The sequence below is a fragment of the Protopterus annectens genome, chromosome 7.part0 (assembly GCF_019279795.1).
Source record: "Protopterus annectens isolate FY-2018-M chromosome 7.part0, PAN1.0, whole genome shotgun sequence".
Classification (NCBI taxonomy): Eukaryota; Metazoa; Chordata; order Ceratodontiformes; family Protopteridae; genus Protopterus; species Protopterus annectens.
In genome coordinates, this window is record NC_056739.1 from 1365235379 (window position 1) to 1365253877 (window position 18499).

Here is an 18499-nt window from a genome sequence, read left to right on the forward strand (position 1 = left end):
ATACCCATTCTTAAAGGTACAAAACAAGGATGTCCACTTTCTCCACTATTATTCACTTTAGTAATGGAGCCTTGGGCTAATTTGATCAGAAACAGTACTGACATAGAGGGTTTTGAAATAGATGAAAATACAACATCCAAAATTCAACTTTTGCAGATGATGTTCTAATTACATCAGCAGGATCTAATTCTTCTATACAGTCTCTATTTGATAACATGATGAATTTTAAAAGTATTTCTGGTTTAATATTCAATGAAGAAAAACTAAAATACTACCTATATATACACGAAAAATATTCTCATTAGTGATTTTACTAAATATGTACCCAATTCAGGTCAGATAACTTATTTAGGTATAATACTATCTAAAGATATTAAATCTATTATATATAATAATTATAATACCTGTTTTCTTAATATACAAACTCTTTTAATACCTGGAATAATATGTTTTTACTATGGAGGAGAGACTTACAATTATTAAAATGATAATATTCCCCAAGATTTTATACTTAATACAATCAATAATACTTCCACCTACAAAAATAATTATCAAGAAACTGAACATACTAATGTTAAATTTCTTATGGGCACCTAATAGACCTAGGATTGCATTAAAGAAACATACTAATAGCTGGTCTCAAGGGGGTATTTCTTTTCCAGACTTTAATTTATATACTATCTCTTCTATTGTAAAAGTTATTACTTTATTAATAGATCAGTCATATGTCACAAAATGGAAAGATTATTGGGAGCTAATTAGTATACACTTCATGAAAATCTCCTTAACACATAAAAATATGATTGTAAATAACTCCATGTTATGGTTACTAAAGGAATTTTGTACTTCACCTATTACACCTAAACATATGGTTTGTTACCCATTAAATATTATTATTAGTTATCGTAACTTTATATTCATGCACCCTAAGTATAGGGAATGGAATTTTATTGTATTTCCTATAATGTATACTCAGGGTTTGCTTTTGTCATCTACTTCTGAAGGAACTCATTTAGCTATAGATAATGATCTAAAGTACTGGTATCAGTTGATATCTGATAATAAAGTTAAAAATCTAGATTTCTTAAAACAAGAATTTGATCTAAGAGAAACTTGCTGGTTAGAGGTTCAGACCTTTAGACAACATCTCATTAATAAAATAGATTTAATGTCTATAACTGTTAAAGAATCTATTCCAACACTGATTGATTACTTGATATTAAATTTACAACATAAAGTTTCTGGTAAAGGTAAACTTTCATACATACATAAAGTTATCAGACAAGAAACTTTTTACAGTGTAGATTCATACTGGAATTATTTCACTTCTATTAATGGGGACCCACCAAATCAACAAGATAAACAATATATATTGGAATCTGCTTATAGAACTACGTCTTCCATTGTCTGGAGACTTTATACATGGAAATTTTTACATAGATCTTTTATACACCTTTGATGATGAATAAAATAAATAATAAAGATAATCTATGTAAGAGATGTAATGTAGAAATTAATGCTGACTGGGCTCATATGTTTTATGACTGTATAAAATTGAAAGAATACTGGAAGTCAATTAATGAATTTTTACAGGCTCTTTTTACAGATAATTTCATTATTTCTAAATCTCTTATATTATTCAACACACCTGTACCTCAAAGTGTTAAAAAGGTTAAGCTTCCCTTGTTATGGTCTATTCTAGCAGTGGCTAGGAAAATAATAACTAGAAATTGGATTTCAGATACACCTCCTTCATTCAATGAATTTAAAAATGTTATGAATATAGTGTGCCAAATGGAAATAAACACAATTAGGACTAGAACAAATAGAAAAACATCTTATTTTATTGTATGGGATAATTTACAAAATTTGTTAAAAAAATTTTAATTTCAATAGCATGGTATTTTAGTTTAATTAATTGATCTGATTGTAGTGGATGTCTTTGTAAATACTTTAGTTGTTTGGTTGAATATTATAATAATACCTATTTTTAATTACTTGTATAAAATTGTTATGATATTTCTCTTATATGTTAAAACAATAAACCTGTTTTGAAAAAAAAAATGCATATGTGAATTAAAAATACATCTTTTTGAAACAACACTGTGACTGTTCGTAATGGTGGGTTGCAGGTTGACGTTTTTATATACTGCAGTAGTGCGTTTGACATTAGAGACAACAATTTTTGTTAGAGAAGTCATCATTTGAATTACAGTTAGCTTGTAACCTGGTGGCCAGATGTTTAACAGTGGGAAATTAAATAGTCTCATAATCACACACATCCAGCTACTTATATCCTGCTCTTCTAACTTCTGTTATACTAACTTTCCTCCTGCACCTGTGAATTACAATGCAACCCTCCATAATCCCACACATCCAGCCACTCTTATCCTTCTTCTCAAACCTCTGTCATACTAACTCTTCCCTCTGAATGTTATATTTATAACTATATTCTCTGAATATTAAAGTATTTTTCTCTGTATCTCTGTTGTATCTTAATTCACTTTGCTTCATAAAATCATATCATACCAATGTTTCTGTGTCATTTTAATCTATATACATTTCTGTACTCATTTTTGTATTAACTTTGTGTTGTTTGTGGAATATTTGAATGTTGTGGAGGTATCCTCCCTGAGCTTCCACTCAAAATGGGCTTTTGACCGAGTGGACTTTCCCGGTCAACAAATGTCAATAAATAAACAAATCAGTAACTGAGAGGAAAGAACTGAAGGTTGGCATATCCTATGGGAGCCCCACTGTTAGTCACTTGTTAGTTGGTTGAAGCTAAAAATACTGAACCTTGAAGACATTCACTCGTCTGCCATAGTGGAGCACAGCAAAAAGAAAAGTATTGTCATTTTCTTATCTTCTCCCTCTTTTTTGTAGCAATACTCATTCTGATTTAAAAAATATGTGCTGCAACGTTTAATGAAAATTGTATTTATTTATTTATTTGTATTTGTTTGTTTGCTTGTAGTTATTAACTAGGAATATCAAACTAAGATTACCTTTTCAGTGGAGTCCTGGGGAGATCAGTGTAAGACATCACAGAAGAAATAAGAAACTTGGAAAATACAAAACAAACATATTCATAACACTAACATCAAATTTTTAGTTATAGTCAGTGAAATAAAGTAAGTGGCATTCTCTTACAAACAAGATAAAAAAAAATAATTTAAACAAATCAAAATATATATCATATTAATATTATACATTTGTATTTTGAAATAAAAGTAAATATTCTCTTCCAGTTATCAATTCTTATGTATTTTGGTGGGATTGTTTATGTCCATTTTATTGGAAGGAAAATACTGTGGATTAGATTGTGTTGTTAAGTAAAAGAAGAAGAAGTGAAAAAGGATAAGAGTTTTAACACTAAAATGAAATACAGAGGCTACACTGTACTCATACGTAATGACTCAAATTAAATACAGAGGCTACACTGTGCTCATACATAATGACTAAAATGAAATACAGAGGCTACACTGTGCTCATACATAATGACTAAAATGAAATACAGAGGCTACACTGTTCTCATACGTAATGACTAAAATGAAATACAGAGGCTACACTATGCTCATACGTAATAACTAAAATGAAATACAGAGGCTACACTGTTCTCATATGTAATGACTGAAATGAAATACAGAGGCTACACTGTGCTCATACGTAATGACAAATGAAATACAGAAGCTAGACTGTGCTCATACATAATGACTAAAATGAAATACAGAGGCTACACTGTTCTCATACATAATGACTAAAATGAAATAAAGAGGCTACACTGTGCTCATACGTAATGACTAAAATGAAATACAGAGGCTACACTGTGCTCATACGTAATAACTAAAATGAAATACAGAGGCTACACTGTTCTCATACGTAATGACTGAAATGAAATACAGGGGTACACTGTGCTCAATAGTAATGACTAAAATGAAATACAGAGGCTAGACTGTGCTCATACGTAATGATTAAAATGAAATACAGAGGCTATACTGTGCCCATACGTAATGACTAAAATGAAATACAGAGGCTAGACTGTGCTCATACGTAATGACTGAAATGAAATACAGAGGCTAAACTGTGCTCATATGTAATGACTGAAATGAAATACAGAGGCTAGACTGTGCTCATACGTAATGACTAAAATGAAATACAGAGGTTACACTGTGCTCAATACGTAATGAATAAAATGAAATACAGAGGCTAGACTGTGCTCATACGTAATGACTAAAATGAAATACAGAGGCTAGACTGTGCTCATAAGTAATGGGAGAAGACAAAATATGGGAGGAAACATGTAAAGGAAGGAAGGAAGACATTTTTCTGATGAGGTGATATTGAAGTATGAGGAAGCTGTGGGCAGAGAAGCAGCTACATTAGAACAGAGGTAAGAAATTACATACTACATGGAAAGGACATGAAGACGGAGTAAGGCAGAACTTGGTGCTACAGTTGTATAAAGGTAGGAAGTAAGCAGTCTTTGACTTTGTGTAAGCTATGAGACATTCTAATCCCAGGAGGGCGCTTTTTCCATGGTTTTCTAGTATGGACTGTAAACACACACAATCACCATGTCTGTTATGTGTCACTGCAATATGAATTAGATAATAACTGAATATGAACAGACTCTCCAGGTTGTTGAATTCTCAAAGTTATGGCAATTGGATGCATACAGTACTTTATGAGCTAATCAGTGTTAGATGTCAGTAAGTTGATATTTCAACTCAAGCTAGACAAGTTCCTGAAGTGAAAGGCAATGGTGAGTTCTGCTTTTATGGCTGGCAGAAAACCCTGCTATTTTTGTAAGATTGTTCAAGTTTCCCTAAGTGGTGGGTTGTTCCAGACAGATGCAGAAATCAGAGGTATACATAAGAAAAGGAGGAAGATAATATTTAGCTTTGGCTATTCTGGCTTTGTAACTTAGGAGTGTCTTTGCTTTACACAGCCTACACAAACAGAAGTACCTCACCAAGAGGATCACTGACCTCTAACAGATGCCCTATGCAGCTCAACTGAAGAAACTCCAGCTGTACTCGGTTGCATACCGCCTACTCAGAGGTGATCTATGCCTGACATACAAGGCCACGTCCAACCCAGAATTGATGGACATGCTCCACCTAAAAAAAAACCATATCCCCTCGAGCCGCACGCTCTAGGGATCTAAACCTCACCACAACAATAAATCGGATGCGCTGGAGGGATAGATTCCTGTCCCAGAGACTTCCCATATTTTGGAAAAAGATTCCAATCTACATTAGGCAGAGCTCCTCACTAACATTCTTCAAGAGAAACCTTGATGAGTGGATGGGAAACAGAAAGTTTACCCCGGGGATCACTTCAGTGGCTCTGCTGGACAGAGGCACAGGAAACTAATCTAAGGGGGCGGCGAAAGCCAACACATTCTGGCTAGGCTTATAAATGCCTTTGGGCAGATAGCCTAGTACCTACCTATGAGCCTACAACTGAGTTTTGTATATGGGTAATGACATGAATCTGTATATTGAAGATGTTGATATTATTTAGCACAGGTGACTTCTTCAATGGGTGAGTAGTTGATTAAAGTGATTTTAGACATTTCAATTATTGGATGAAATGGAAAATGTAGAGCTTATTACAGAATGATTTTGGCTATAGAGGTGTTTACCTGAAGGCCCACATAGCTTAGCCATGATTCTAGAAATTTCAAGGATTTTTCTGTCCATATGGATTTAATGTGGATTAAAATGATCCACCAGAGTTCAGACAGACAAATGGAATAAGAGTCTGTGAACTTTCAATGACTGTAGTTGGGGATCAGACTACTTGTTTGTGGCAGTTTGGTAAAGACCAGTGTGCTGAATCCTTTTGATCATATTTAATCAGTGTTTATAATGTATTTGAGTGGATTCACATTTGATCTTAGATTTGAATTAAATGCTATTTGGTTGACCCAAGCCCCACAGAGCAGAGAGATAAAGCCCTGACTCCACTACAGATAGCTTGTGCTTGGCTAGCAGCAATAGCTGTGGAGAGGCCATGTGGGCAAGGAGGGATTGGAGTGAACAGCCATTCCCAACTTACCCACCCTAGATGGAGGAAGCTTCTTGCTTTAGCCACACCTTCAGGAGTGCAAGTGTGTTAAACCACAGCAAGGAGCCTATAGTGCCCACACTGCACAGCAGTGTGACATGTAGCTGGTATGTTGTGCATTTGTAGTCACCCACCCTTCACCTCAACTGTTCAGCAAATGTGCCAGAGGGTTCTTGATCTAATGGAGAAGCAAATGGTCAGGTGGGTGCAGGACCTACTGGGATGAACTTGTGTACTAAAAAAAGTGTAATTTGGTGTTAGAGCTACCTCTGTTGTGTAGACGTATAATGTGCTAAATGCAGTGTAGATGACAGAAAGTAGCATGTGAGGAAGCTGGGAGGGTGAGTGGCCAATGCAGTCTTGCCTATCCAGAGGGAGGAAGGGACGGATGGAGAGATGTGGATATATCCATTGAGAGGGTGACTTCCAGTGAATAATGGCTAAGATATGACCATTAATCATCATTAACACATCTGTAGAACCAGAAAGGTATAATTCAAAGTACAAAGGGATGATAATAAAGCAGAGAGGAAAGTCAAAAAATAAGGAAAGTGTGGGATTTTGGATGCAGCTCCTTAAGGAGAATAATAACACTCATACAGGTTATTATATCTGTGGCAGGGCCAGCCACCCAGTGTTGTAAACCTTGGCTCAAGATGATTGTCACTGTTGAAGTGACACCCTGACCCCATATGCAAAACTGGGAAAAAGAGTTTGAGGATGGATGGATGAATGGATGGATACAGAGTATTATATACATAAAGTTGCAGAAAGTACTAAGCTAAAACAAGAGTGGCAAAAGGAGATTTTGCTGATAGGGATGATTGCAATTAGGGTATAGAGAAAAAGGAATCAAGGTATTTGCAGCAAATAACTAGAGAGAGAAAGGTAATAGAATGGAAAGAGGCCGAGAAGACATTTGGACTGCAGGCCAGAGACTGCCTTCCCTATCAGGGACTGATATCAGGGTATAAGCAAAGAAAAAGAGATAGAGGGATAGAATTAAAAGACCTGCTGTGGTAGAGTTTTTAGCAGAATTTAGAACAGAAGTTGCTGTCAGAAAGGTATAATCCGTAAGGCATTTAAAATATTGCACTCTGACTACAGGAACCAGATAAGCAATTCACAAGGAAACAATGGGATGACACATGTATGGCTCCCAAATATGCAACAAAGTCTAGAAAATTCAGAATTTTTACTGGTAAATAATTTTATACCTCAAACAGACTCCACACAATTTTTCCTCGGGTAGATGGAAAATGTTGGTGGTGTGATAAGGAAGAAAGAGGTAACTGGGATCATATGCTTTGGGATTGTAATGACTTGGCAGATTTCAAAAATGCCCTACAGAGTTCTCTGTCAGAAGTATTGGGTGAGCAAATAGGTGTAACTAAGGAAGTGAGTGTTTTGACCTGGGATACAAGATCTGAATTGCCAAGACATAGTAAGGCCTTGCTAAGTTTCCTTCTGGTGGCTGCTGAAAAAGGCAATTACAAGGAAATGGAAATCAAAGTCTAAACCAACTAGATTTGAAGCATTGAATATTGTAACAGAAATAAACAAACTGGAAGTAGGATCTTTAGAAAGGGGTAGGCCCAAATTACGGGTCCCCTTCAAAACATCTAAAACCCATAACATCTAATTTCATAACACTGACACCAGAACATCTAAAACCCAAAACATCTAAAACCCATAATATTGAATTTCATAACATCTAACAGTACAAATCACATGAAAATAACATGCCCTCCACATATAATGACATATATGACACGAAACACACGTTTTACTATGTTTCTGCAGAGGGCTTGATACTATATTTTCCACTGTAGTGCGATCTTGGAGTTGGTATATTTAATTTATGGGGGGGGGGGGCACATGGGGGGTGCAGGGAGGCTTTCCCCCCTGCAGAAACCTAGTAAAAAGTGTATTTGGTAGTTTGGTGTCGTTATATGTGGAGGGGATGTTATTTTCATGTGATTTGTAGTGTTTGATGTTATGAAAGTCGATGTTATGGGTTTTAGATGTTTTGGGTTTTAGATGTTCTGGTCTCAATGTTATGAAATTAGGTGTTACAGGTTTTAGATGTTTCAAATTACATCTATGAAAATAGAAATTGTGGGGAAAAATACATGCAGAATAATGTTTATGAGGATGAGTGAGGTTTAAGGAAAGGCAGGAATTCAGCAATTTATGTAATGTGGGATTGATAATAGTTATACAAAAAATATGTATGTACGATGTTTGAAATTAGGAACATGTTAATGTGGTTTGCTGTCTTTTATATAAATGTATGTTAGCCTATGGCTTAAGTATTAATTCAATAAAGCTATTACAAAAATGTTAAAAAGATAAAACAACACATCTGTGGAACCATGTATACATGGCTAGGATGGTGTGCATGCCTCCAGTTCAACTGGTAAATGCATCAATCCACCAGTATCAAGGTAAAAGATAGCCTCAGCAAACTCTGTATTTGCTGGTCCCAGAAGCTGGAGATCAACAGGAGTAGGGAGAAAAGCATAAAAAGCAGGAGTAGGGAGAAAAGCATAAATATAACAAATATACACTATAGGATTGCAGGTGGGATTTGGCTCAGGGTTAATAATGAGTACTTGGTTACTGTTAGGTTTAGCTTCAGAATTAGTCTTAGAGATAGGTTTAGGATTAAGTTTGCAGAATGAATCTGAGTTAGGCTGAGGTTCATTATTAAGATTATGATTAAGTTAATTGTAGGTTTAGTTTTAAATTTACAGTTAATTGGGTTAGGATTATATGATATATGAGTTACTGTGTCCACCATGCAGGATATGTAAAGTTTGCCTGTCATAAGAAATGCTATGGATAATTCTGCATACTATTGTACATAGCTCTCAAGCTGTAATCTCCTGAATCAGCAACATAGCCAAAAATAGGCATGAGCAAAGGTTCCAAATCAATGTAAATGAAAAATGTTCTACTGTAATTTCTGGCCCCCATGTCTCTGATAGACAGAGGCAGACAGTAAATATACCCAAATTAACATAACCCCCTCCATACACACACATACACACAAACACACACACACACACACACACACACACACACACACACACACACACACACACACACACACGCACACACACACAGTCGGCTTCAGCATTACGTGACCTAGGTAGCTGACTAGGGCCCACTGGCTGGGAGGGGCCCACTGGCTGGTGGTGGGAGGAGCTGCCACAGCATTTACTTTTTAATTTTATGTTCAAAAAAATGACTTGTCTTCTTTAAGGGTGTTCATCTTTAGGAACACCCTCTCTGTCCAACATTTATAACTCATCATGCATCCACACACACCCCTGCTGTTGCTTCCTTCATCTCTTCCATGTGTGCGTGTGGAATTTACACACAGCCATCCTTCTGTCTGCTTCTTACCAACTTACCATTTTTTAATGTAACATAGGCAATTTCTTCTTCAAGAGCAGTAGATGAAACACTGAAATATAAAGTTGTTTGCTAGTAGTGACCTATTCGTTAGTTACAGATCTCTTTAATGTGGAAGTATTCAGATGACTTTACTTCTGCAGAGATTGTACATATTGACTGATATTTTTGGATTGTAAAGACAGAGGTTTGAGTCATCTTTTATGGTTGAAATGTTCTAAAACTATTTTGTCATTATTGCTTTATAAATTTAATTTAATTGCTACCAGGAAAATGTTCAAAACTACAAATTTAAAAGACATTCTAACAAGTGGTACTGTATTATTCAAGAAATATAATTAATACAGTGAGGAAGGTGAATCAAAGAATACATGCATGTATACATGGTCCTAAAAATGTGTGTGTGTGATGACTCACCACTGGACCAGTAATCAAGGAGCCTCAATACTCACCACTGGCATCAATGAGAGGTGTACACTGAGAGGATGACAAGTACACACACACTATTTCCAGATGCAGCTCTCTGCATCAAGTGCAATTTCCCTTAAGAGTACATGGAAACCACAGTCAGTCCAGGACTGGTTTCTCCCTCTTTATTCAGATCCCCAGTAAGACACCCCACTGGCACAGCTATAGAGTTGAGATCTCAACTGAGTGACCAAGCCAAGACCTACCAGCACCCTCTCTGTCCAACCATTGCTTTCTTTCCCTGCCAAGTAGCTGACACACACACTCTTTGAGGTTTGAATTACACACACACATACACACACACACACACACACACACACACACACACACACACACACACATGGGAGAGGCTGGCACAGGTTTTACTAGCTATGCTCCCTTTTGCCCAGACTATAAGGTAGGTACAACTGCCACCAGTCAACTCCTTATCAGCTACTTTATGGCCCTTAACAAAGGGTGTCCAATCTTAGTGTATAATATTAATATTAATACAAATTTGACCAAGAGCAAGGCTATTAAGAATGGTCCAGTGTCACCAAATAAATATGCAAGTACTCTCAAAACTTAAATATCTCTTCACAGATCAGCCACAATCAAAGGTTTAAATATATTTAATAATAAGTAATAAAAGAACAAGACAATACTCAGTATATATTCACTGTGACATCAGAGTTCAAAATCACAGGAAATATGTAAAACAACATTGGAGGACAGTCTCAAATAAATAAAGAAAAATATCTAAACTAAGCTTCACTATATTCCTGAGTATATCTAAGACAGCTATTATATCCTAGAAACTTACTTATAAGGCAAAGCGATGTTGTGGTGAATGGTTCTTGTCAGGCCCAAGACAGACTACAGAAAGCTCTCCTCTCTAAAAGACTTCTCAAATTAATATTGCAAATATTACTGCTGGGATAGCTTGCAGAATGACATAATTTCTTGTTATCTGACTCTATCCCAGGTGAAATCCCCACTGCTGGAAGTCGTCAGTATTTAGCATCTACCTGTGAAAATACATAGACTTCAGATCTTTGGCAAATGCTGGAAGTCGCAAAACAATTACATTCCTCCACATTACAAGACTAGCTATTATTTCACCCTAAAGACAATACAGAAAGCTCTTTAGTGCAGACATTATGTCTCTAGCTGCCTTGAAACTGAAAGATACTATCTTTTATTTCATAGTAATAAAGTAATTTAATTTCAGCTATTTTTCTGAAGTTCACCTCCTGTATTCCAGTTTCCACTGTTAAAATATATACATTTAAAAAGTTACAATAGTGCATGTACATTTCAGTTCTATTCCAGTAGGGCACATTGTGGTTACATTTTAAGTACAAGCACTTTATAAAATTCTCTTTTCACACACATATCTATAGAAACCAGTTTAATATACACATGACATACAGTTCTAATACAGTTATAACACAAGCATCTTATATCAGTCGTGTTGATATTCACCAATGACATATAATTATTTACAAAATTCCAGCTAGCTGTGCTGGCAGTATCTCCCTTCATTATACTGTGTAAGGGGCCTATGATTTGAAAACAACCCAAAGGTAAACTTAATCCAACACTGGACAGATGCATTTTCTTCTAATGTGAGTTGCAATGCCATGTCAATGAATGTGAGTTTCAAGGACAGAAAAGTTTACTGTTAATGCTAAGTCTGTTGTCATTGTGAGACTATAGTGTTTTGTTTAGCAAATGTCTACCAGTGTTTCTGCTATAAAATTTGAAATAAAAGTTTTAAATTAAATTCAAATATCTGTAATCATAGTAGAAGTAAAGAAGAAGATAGTATGCACACTGACAGGTTGGAACAGTTTTTATGATAACTAGGGAGAAATAGCTTAGTAGTGGGACACTGGAATGGCTGAGGGCTGGTGCAGGGGGGCTACTGTGTGTGTATGTCTGTGTGGTGGGAGCCCTGATCTATTACCCTGCCTAGGGCCCCATTTGACTATGATGCAGCTCTATGCACACACATAACCATACGAAACTGCCTAACTAACATACCTGCTCCTAATAAAAGCCCATGATACAAAGGGACACAATTGGGTTGTGTTGCATGGCTGGTCTTATAGAGGTCCTGGTGGTTGTTAGACTAGTATATACCTATGAACCTATAATAGAATAAGAGGACTTTAATTAACGTGCAACTTCTGAAGTAAAAGAAATTAGTAATATTATTGCTTGACTGTTGCTATTTGTTGACTGTAAACTGCCACACTGTCTCAAATGAATCATAGATTTTTGGAGGGACAGATCAACATTTTGAGCTAGAATCAAGTAGATCCTTGAAACTCAGTGCAGTTGAGAGATTTGTGTTCTACTCTATACTTTTTTATGAGTGCATCCTTTAACTTAACTGTCTTTTCTGTATTTTCTACTCTTTAAAAAGCTTGATCAAGTTGTTTTTAACAAGTTTATTTTCAAAGAGATATCCCAGACTCCCAAATGTACATGGTAATTCCAGAGACAGTGCTGACTGGTGTTTCGCTAACAACTTGTTACTGGTGACTATTTTACTACACAACTGGTACATCACCCAAAATAACTGTATATAACCCAAAAAAGAATGGTATAATTCTTAGGTATCTACATTTTTTCAGAACATCCTGTATGCTCATAGCTGGCCTTAGACATAGGCCAATTAGGCAGCCGACTAGGGTATTGCATTACCAGGGTCACTTTTCCAGTAATCTGCATGGTGTAGATATGCCAGGCTGGGAGCACCAAGTGGTGTGGAGGGGGTGTTCTGGTGCTGTTCTGCTTAGGGCATCAGTTGACCAAAGCTGGCCCTGTGTATGCTTTAAATATGGAGACAATAACAATTTCCCTCAGTATCTGTCCTGATTTGACATTTAATCTGTGCTCATATTAAGACTAAATGCAGATTAAGTGTTAAATCAGCATGCATCCTTTCTACATTGTGGCATTTGTTTCCCTGTATGCATTGTATATGCTTGTCCATTGCTCATCAGGAAGAGCCAACACATCTATGAATAATCTATACTGTGGGTCAATGAGAGAATGACTCTGTTCTCATTATGTTGTGATTGTAAGTTCAGATGTTATGTTGTCCTATCTCGCCTCCTTCTTGTCGGTTAGGTTCGGAGCTGATCCTCGGATCTGACTCGGCCATATACTATAACTCGAGAGCTTGTTACTGGCTCGAGGCTAGCCCCTATCCCAACATGTGTAGCGGTAGTTACCCAGATCTCATTTGCCACTTGTAGGATTGAGATTGCTTATACTAGTAATGTAAAACACCACACCCCACACGTACGGCTTGCACGGCCAAACCAAAATACGAAAACACACCAAAGGCCAGCAATTACAATTCCAAGTTGTTTATTGATGAAAAAAAGGTGCTGGTAAATGCACCAATATCGATTCTGTAGTCCTCAGACTAGTTTCGGCATACGCCTTCTTCAGTGAGGGTTAAATAAATAAAGCAATTCACCAGTTAGTCGTAGATGCTTATATATGGCCCCTTGACCAATTGAAATAAAGGTATACTCCATACCAATGCATAATACATGAAGATGTCAAAAGGCTGTAAAGGTAAAGGACAAGAACAAATATATGTATACATTTTCTATGTTACATAAAAATAACTATTAGAAAATGACAATCTTGATAGTATTTGGGAAATTAGTCCACACAAAATGAATAGATATCTTATAACATAAACATTATGTATAGAAATACGAAACCATATATCTTACAGGCAACAAACTTAAAAATCATCTAGCCTTAGTCAGCTGTCTCCTAAGGTGGATAGAAAAAATGTACCTAAGTGGTAATTAAATTATTAATTACCTAATAAACATGATAGGGGCAAAACATATCACATATCAACATATAAATACAATCATACATATGTCAAAAGATTCCATCATCAAATAGGATCTCAATAGTGTAGACACAATGCATTGTGAATAATCCTACATATAGGGTAAGTATAGTATACATATAGCATCCACTGATCTAGTCTTCAATATAATAATATTAGAAGAGCAGTGATAAAAATAATGTCCATATTACTAAATGTGACTATACCCAAATCCAATATTAAATATGCAGATGCTGGTAAGTATATATTACCAATTCTGGAATATACTTGTCCTAAATCCATAAAAATGGGATCTCAAAAGTGTTACATACAATGCAGTGTGAATCATCCATCATATAGGGTAAGGATGGTATGAATGTAGCCTCCACAGATCTAGTCTTCAGCATAATAGTAGCAGAAGAACAGTCATAAACAGTATGTCCATCTCGCTAAATGTAACTATACATAAATAAAATATTGAATATGCAGATGCTACTAAATACTCAATACCAATTGTAGGATATACTTATCCTAAATCCATGGAAAAATAAATCTCCAATATATTATGTGGAACTATGTATCATAAATGGTCATTCAGACCTGGCGGAAATAATGCTCCAAGGTGGATGATCCAGTATTTTTCTTTATGACTAAGTATGCTTTGCCAGCCTTGCTGATTATGTCTATTGCCCATGATTTTATCAATAATAGTAAACATAAATTTGGCAGTTTGATGTTTAACAGAATGTTGATATAGAGCATTGGTAGGTTTTTTATTGCGAATATCACTCCGATGTTCCCCTATCCTGATTCTTAAGGAACGGGAAGTTTTGCCCACGTAAAAGGCATTACATTGACACATGGCCAGATAAATAACCCAACTTGATGAGCAATTACCAAATGTTCGAACATCATACACCTTGCTAGTGTTAGCGCTAGTGAAATGTTTAAGCTTATTCACCTGACTACATGAAGTGCAATGACCACAAGGGAAGGTTCCCAAAAGTTCATCCCCCGTGATCGTAAGCTGTTTGTATTTAGCACCACCACTCTCCTGATGTTTATAATGTGAAAACAGTGTACCCAAAGTTTTACCTCTCCTATAAGAGATTGAACATTGGTTTCCCAAAATTTGCCGGAGATGGTCATTGGCTAACAAAATGTTCCAATTATTATTGAGGATATCCCTAACAAGTTGATGATTCCTGCCAAAAGTGGTGATGAATCTGATATTGTCATCCTTTGGGCGATTACCCCTATCTTTATATTGTAACAGTGAATTTCTATCCTGTTTATCGGTCCAGACCCTGGCTGATTCAATATCAAAGCCAGAATATCCCCTGTCCAAAAATCTGATCCTCAAATCTTTCTTAGCTGTCTCATAGTCAACAGTTGAGGAGTTGATACGTTTCATTCTCAAATATTGAGATTTGGGGATGTTGCGGATGGTGTGGCGCGGGTGCATACTAGAAGCATGGAGTAATGAATTGAACTGTGGATATTTTCTATGAATTTTTGTAATGAGGGTATGGTCACTGTTCCGATATACTGTGACATCCAAAAAATCAATTTGGTACTTATGAGATGTAATAGAAAATTCAATACCCCATATGTTATTGTTTAAATATTCCACAAATTCAGAAAGATAAGTAGCATCCGCACGCCACACCATCCAGCAATCATCTAGGTATCTCCTCCAGATGTCCATTTCAACTAGATAGATGTTATGTAAGGGATTGTAAATAAGGCACTCTTCCAGGTATGCCATAAAAAGATCTGCATATATTGGGGCAAAAGAGGCACCCATGGCAGTACCTCTCAGTTGCCAATAGCAATCTCCTTGGAAATAAAATACATTTTTGTTGAGGACATGTTCAGACATGCATATAAGCAATGTATTGAATCCAGGTGGATACAGTTCAGCTTTGTTTAGCCAATATTCCAAAGCCTGAAGCCCCGCCCAATGTGGTATGCTGGTATACAGGGATTTCACGTCCAAAGTACACATTAGCCATTCAGGATCCAGTTGGGTGTCCTCAATAATGTTATGAAATTGGGTTGTATCCTGTATTCTGGCTCTGACCTGTATCAAAAGTGGTTTCAAATATTGTGTTAAAAATACAGATAATGGTTCAGTCAATGAACCATGACCTGACACAATAGGCCTACCTGGAGGATGTATAATGGATTTATGAATCTTAGGCAGCAAGTATAAAATTTGCTTTGATGGATCCTTAACCTGAAGATGTTGGAATGTCTTCTTAGTGATAATGCCCTCATCCAACACATCATTAAGGAACATATCTATCTCCTGTTTGAATTTATTAGTTGGGTCCACCCCCATGTGCATATAACATTTAGAATCAGATAGTTGTCTCAGGCCTTCCTGAACATAGTAATTCATATTTTGAATTACCACAGCTCCTCCTTTATCAGCTTGGAGTATGACAATGTTGTGATTGGATCTAAGTTCGGATAGTGCCTGTTTCTCTTCAGGGGTAATATTATCAGGGGCAATATTACATTCCAAATGAGGAAAATGAAGATCTTTGAGTACTGCTTGCTGAAAAATAGCCACGTTTTTATTCATGGGTGGTTGAAAAGTGGATTTGTGAAAAGTGAACTCAGAAGATCTTTGAGAATTGAAAGTATCCTGTTCTGAAAAAAATATCTTGAGGTTAAGTCTACGACAATAATCCATCACACCCATGGAAATAAGATAATGATAAGAAACTGGGAACAAAACCCAATCCTTTATTGAGAATGTTATGCTGTTGATCAGTAAGTACAAAATCCAACAAATTAAGAACATTTTCAAATGGTGTTGTCATTGTTTCAGTAGTGATTGTATCAGTCCTGGCATTGAATCTGTTCTTATTTCTATTGACGTGTTTCCTCCCCCCTCTGAGTTTCCTTTCTAAAGGGAAGTGAGGATTGTTTTTCTTCTTTAATGGTGAGTTGGTGGTTATTCCACCCTCACTGTCAGTATATGATGACTCCTCCCCTGATGTACTTGTATGAAATTGGTCTCTGTGTTTCAGTATGGACCTCGGTCTCTGAGGACTACAGAATTGATATTGGTGCATTTACCAGCACCTTTTTTTCATCAATAAACAACTTGGAATTGTAATTGCTTATACTAGTTCAGTCTAAGTATTTCCTTCTTTTTGGCTTTTGTCAAATTTTTTTTGAAGTTAAATAGCTTTTTTATATTAATATAGTCTTAGAGTGTGTTCTCCTTAGGCTAGTGCCTTTGGTAACCTTACTGCTGCTGTCTTTTGTTGTTGTTGTGGCCGTCATTTTTTTCCCTCAGGCCTAACCCCTCCCTCGAACCTGTTTGACTTAGAGGGTTCTCTGTTCTTTTCTATCAGCCCCATCTTCATTTAAGGGCTTGTTTTTCCTTCCTTCCCTTTCTCCTTCGTATAGGAACAGCCATTTAAGTTAGAGGCTCTCCTGGGTTGAGGGAGTCACCATTTAACTTAAAGGCTCTTTCCCTTGCCTCCTTTCTCTTACAAAAAAAAAAGGTTTTGAATTTAAATAGTTTAGAGTTTAACGTTTCCTTAGTTGCTTTTGTCACTATTATTGGTGTTTCTTCCTTTACCTAATATGTCTAAGGAACCTAAGGAGTCAAAGCCTTCGGGTTTTAAGAAGTGTGACTCGTGCTGCCAGAAGATGTCCCTTACAGGCAGGCAGATGAGCTGTGTCTATTGCTTAAGGGCTGTACACCTGCAGGACTTCTGTTCTATATGTCATGCTTTTAGTTCTCGGGTCTTGCAGGAAAGAAAGAATAAGTTGATTCTGCAAGGCTTGCTTAAGAGCCGTTTTGATGTGGCTATTGAAGGTTCTCAGCCAGCAAAAAAACAAGATAAGTCACCTAAGCCATCACCTTCCTCAGCTCCTATCTTGGAGCCATCAAGGTCTAAGGATAAACATGTGAGTCTGTTGGATCAAGCATTGGTTCTGACAAATCTCTTTCTCTGGTGGCTCCATCAGTGGTTATGGAGCCAGTCAGAACTCTCAAGAGAACCAAGTCTCCCTCTCTGGAGCCATTGAGGTCTGTTCCACAATCCACACTGTTGCAGTCTGTGGCAGGCAGTCATTGGTCTTCCTCTCATTCCTCTTGATCATCCAGGCTTTTGGATCATGATGTGGAGAGGGTGGTGGAGAGGCTTCTCAAGACACAGGCATTAGCTAAATTATTATCGAGCCCAGCCCACAAGGATTTGGCGCTGACACCTCAGCCTGCACCGTTATTGATTCCTCCTCCGGAGCCAGAGTGTATCGATGTTGTGGTGGAACCGCCAGCTCTGAGGACCACCGCTGGTCTATCGGTTCCGACCACTGCTCTGATCTCTTCGTTAATTTGGTCTGTCAAAGGATCTGGGGGCCAATGCTCTCTCGTCGGCTCTGAGGGGGGGAGTGGCATCGGACCCTTGTCCGACCTCACTCTCCCTCTTGGTGCTTTGGCGCAGGTGAGCTCAGCTCCTACATCAGCCTTGGAGCCATCGCCCTCGGTTAGGAGGAGGTCTCTGGAATCTTTGGAGCCAGGAACTCTTTTGGGCTGGACCGCGGTGCCTTTGAGGTGATGAGGAGCATGCTGTCCCCTGATACTGCTCCACCCTTGGCTCCATTGGATCCTACTATTTCAGTGCCTGAGTCTGCCTTCGATCCCCCCTCCAAGCATAGGGA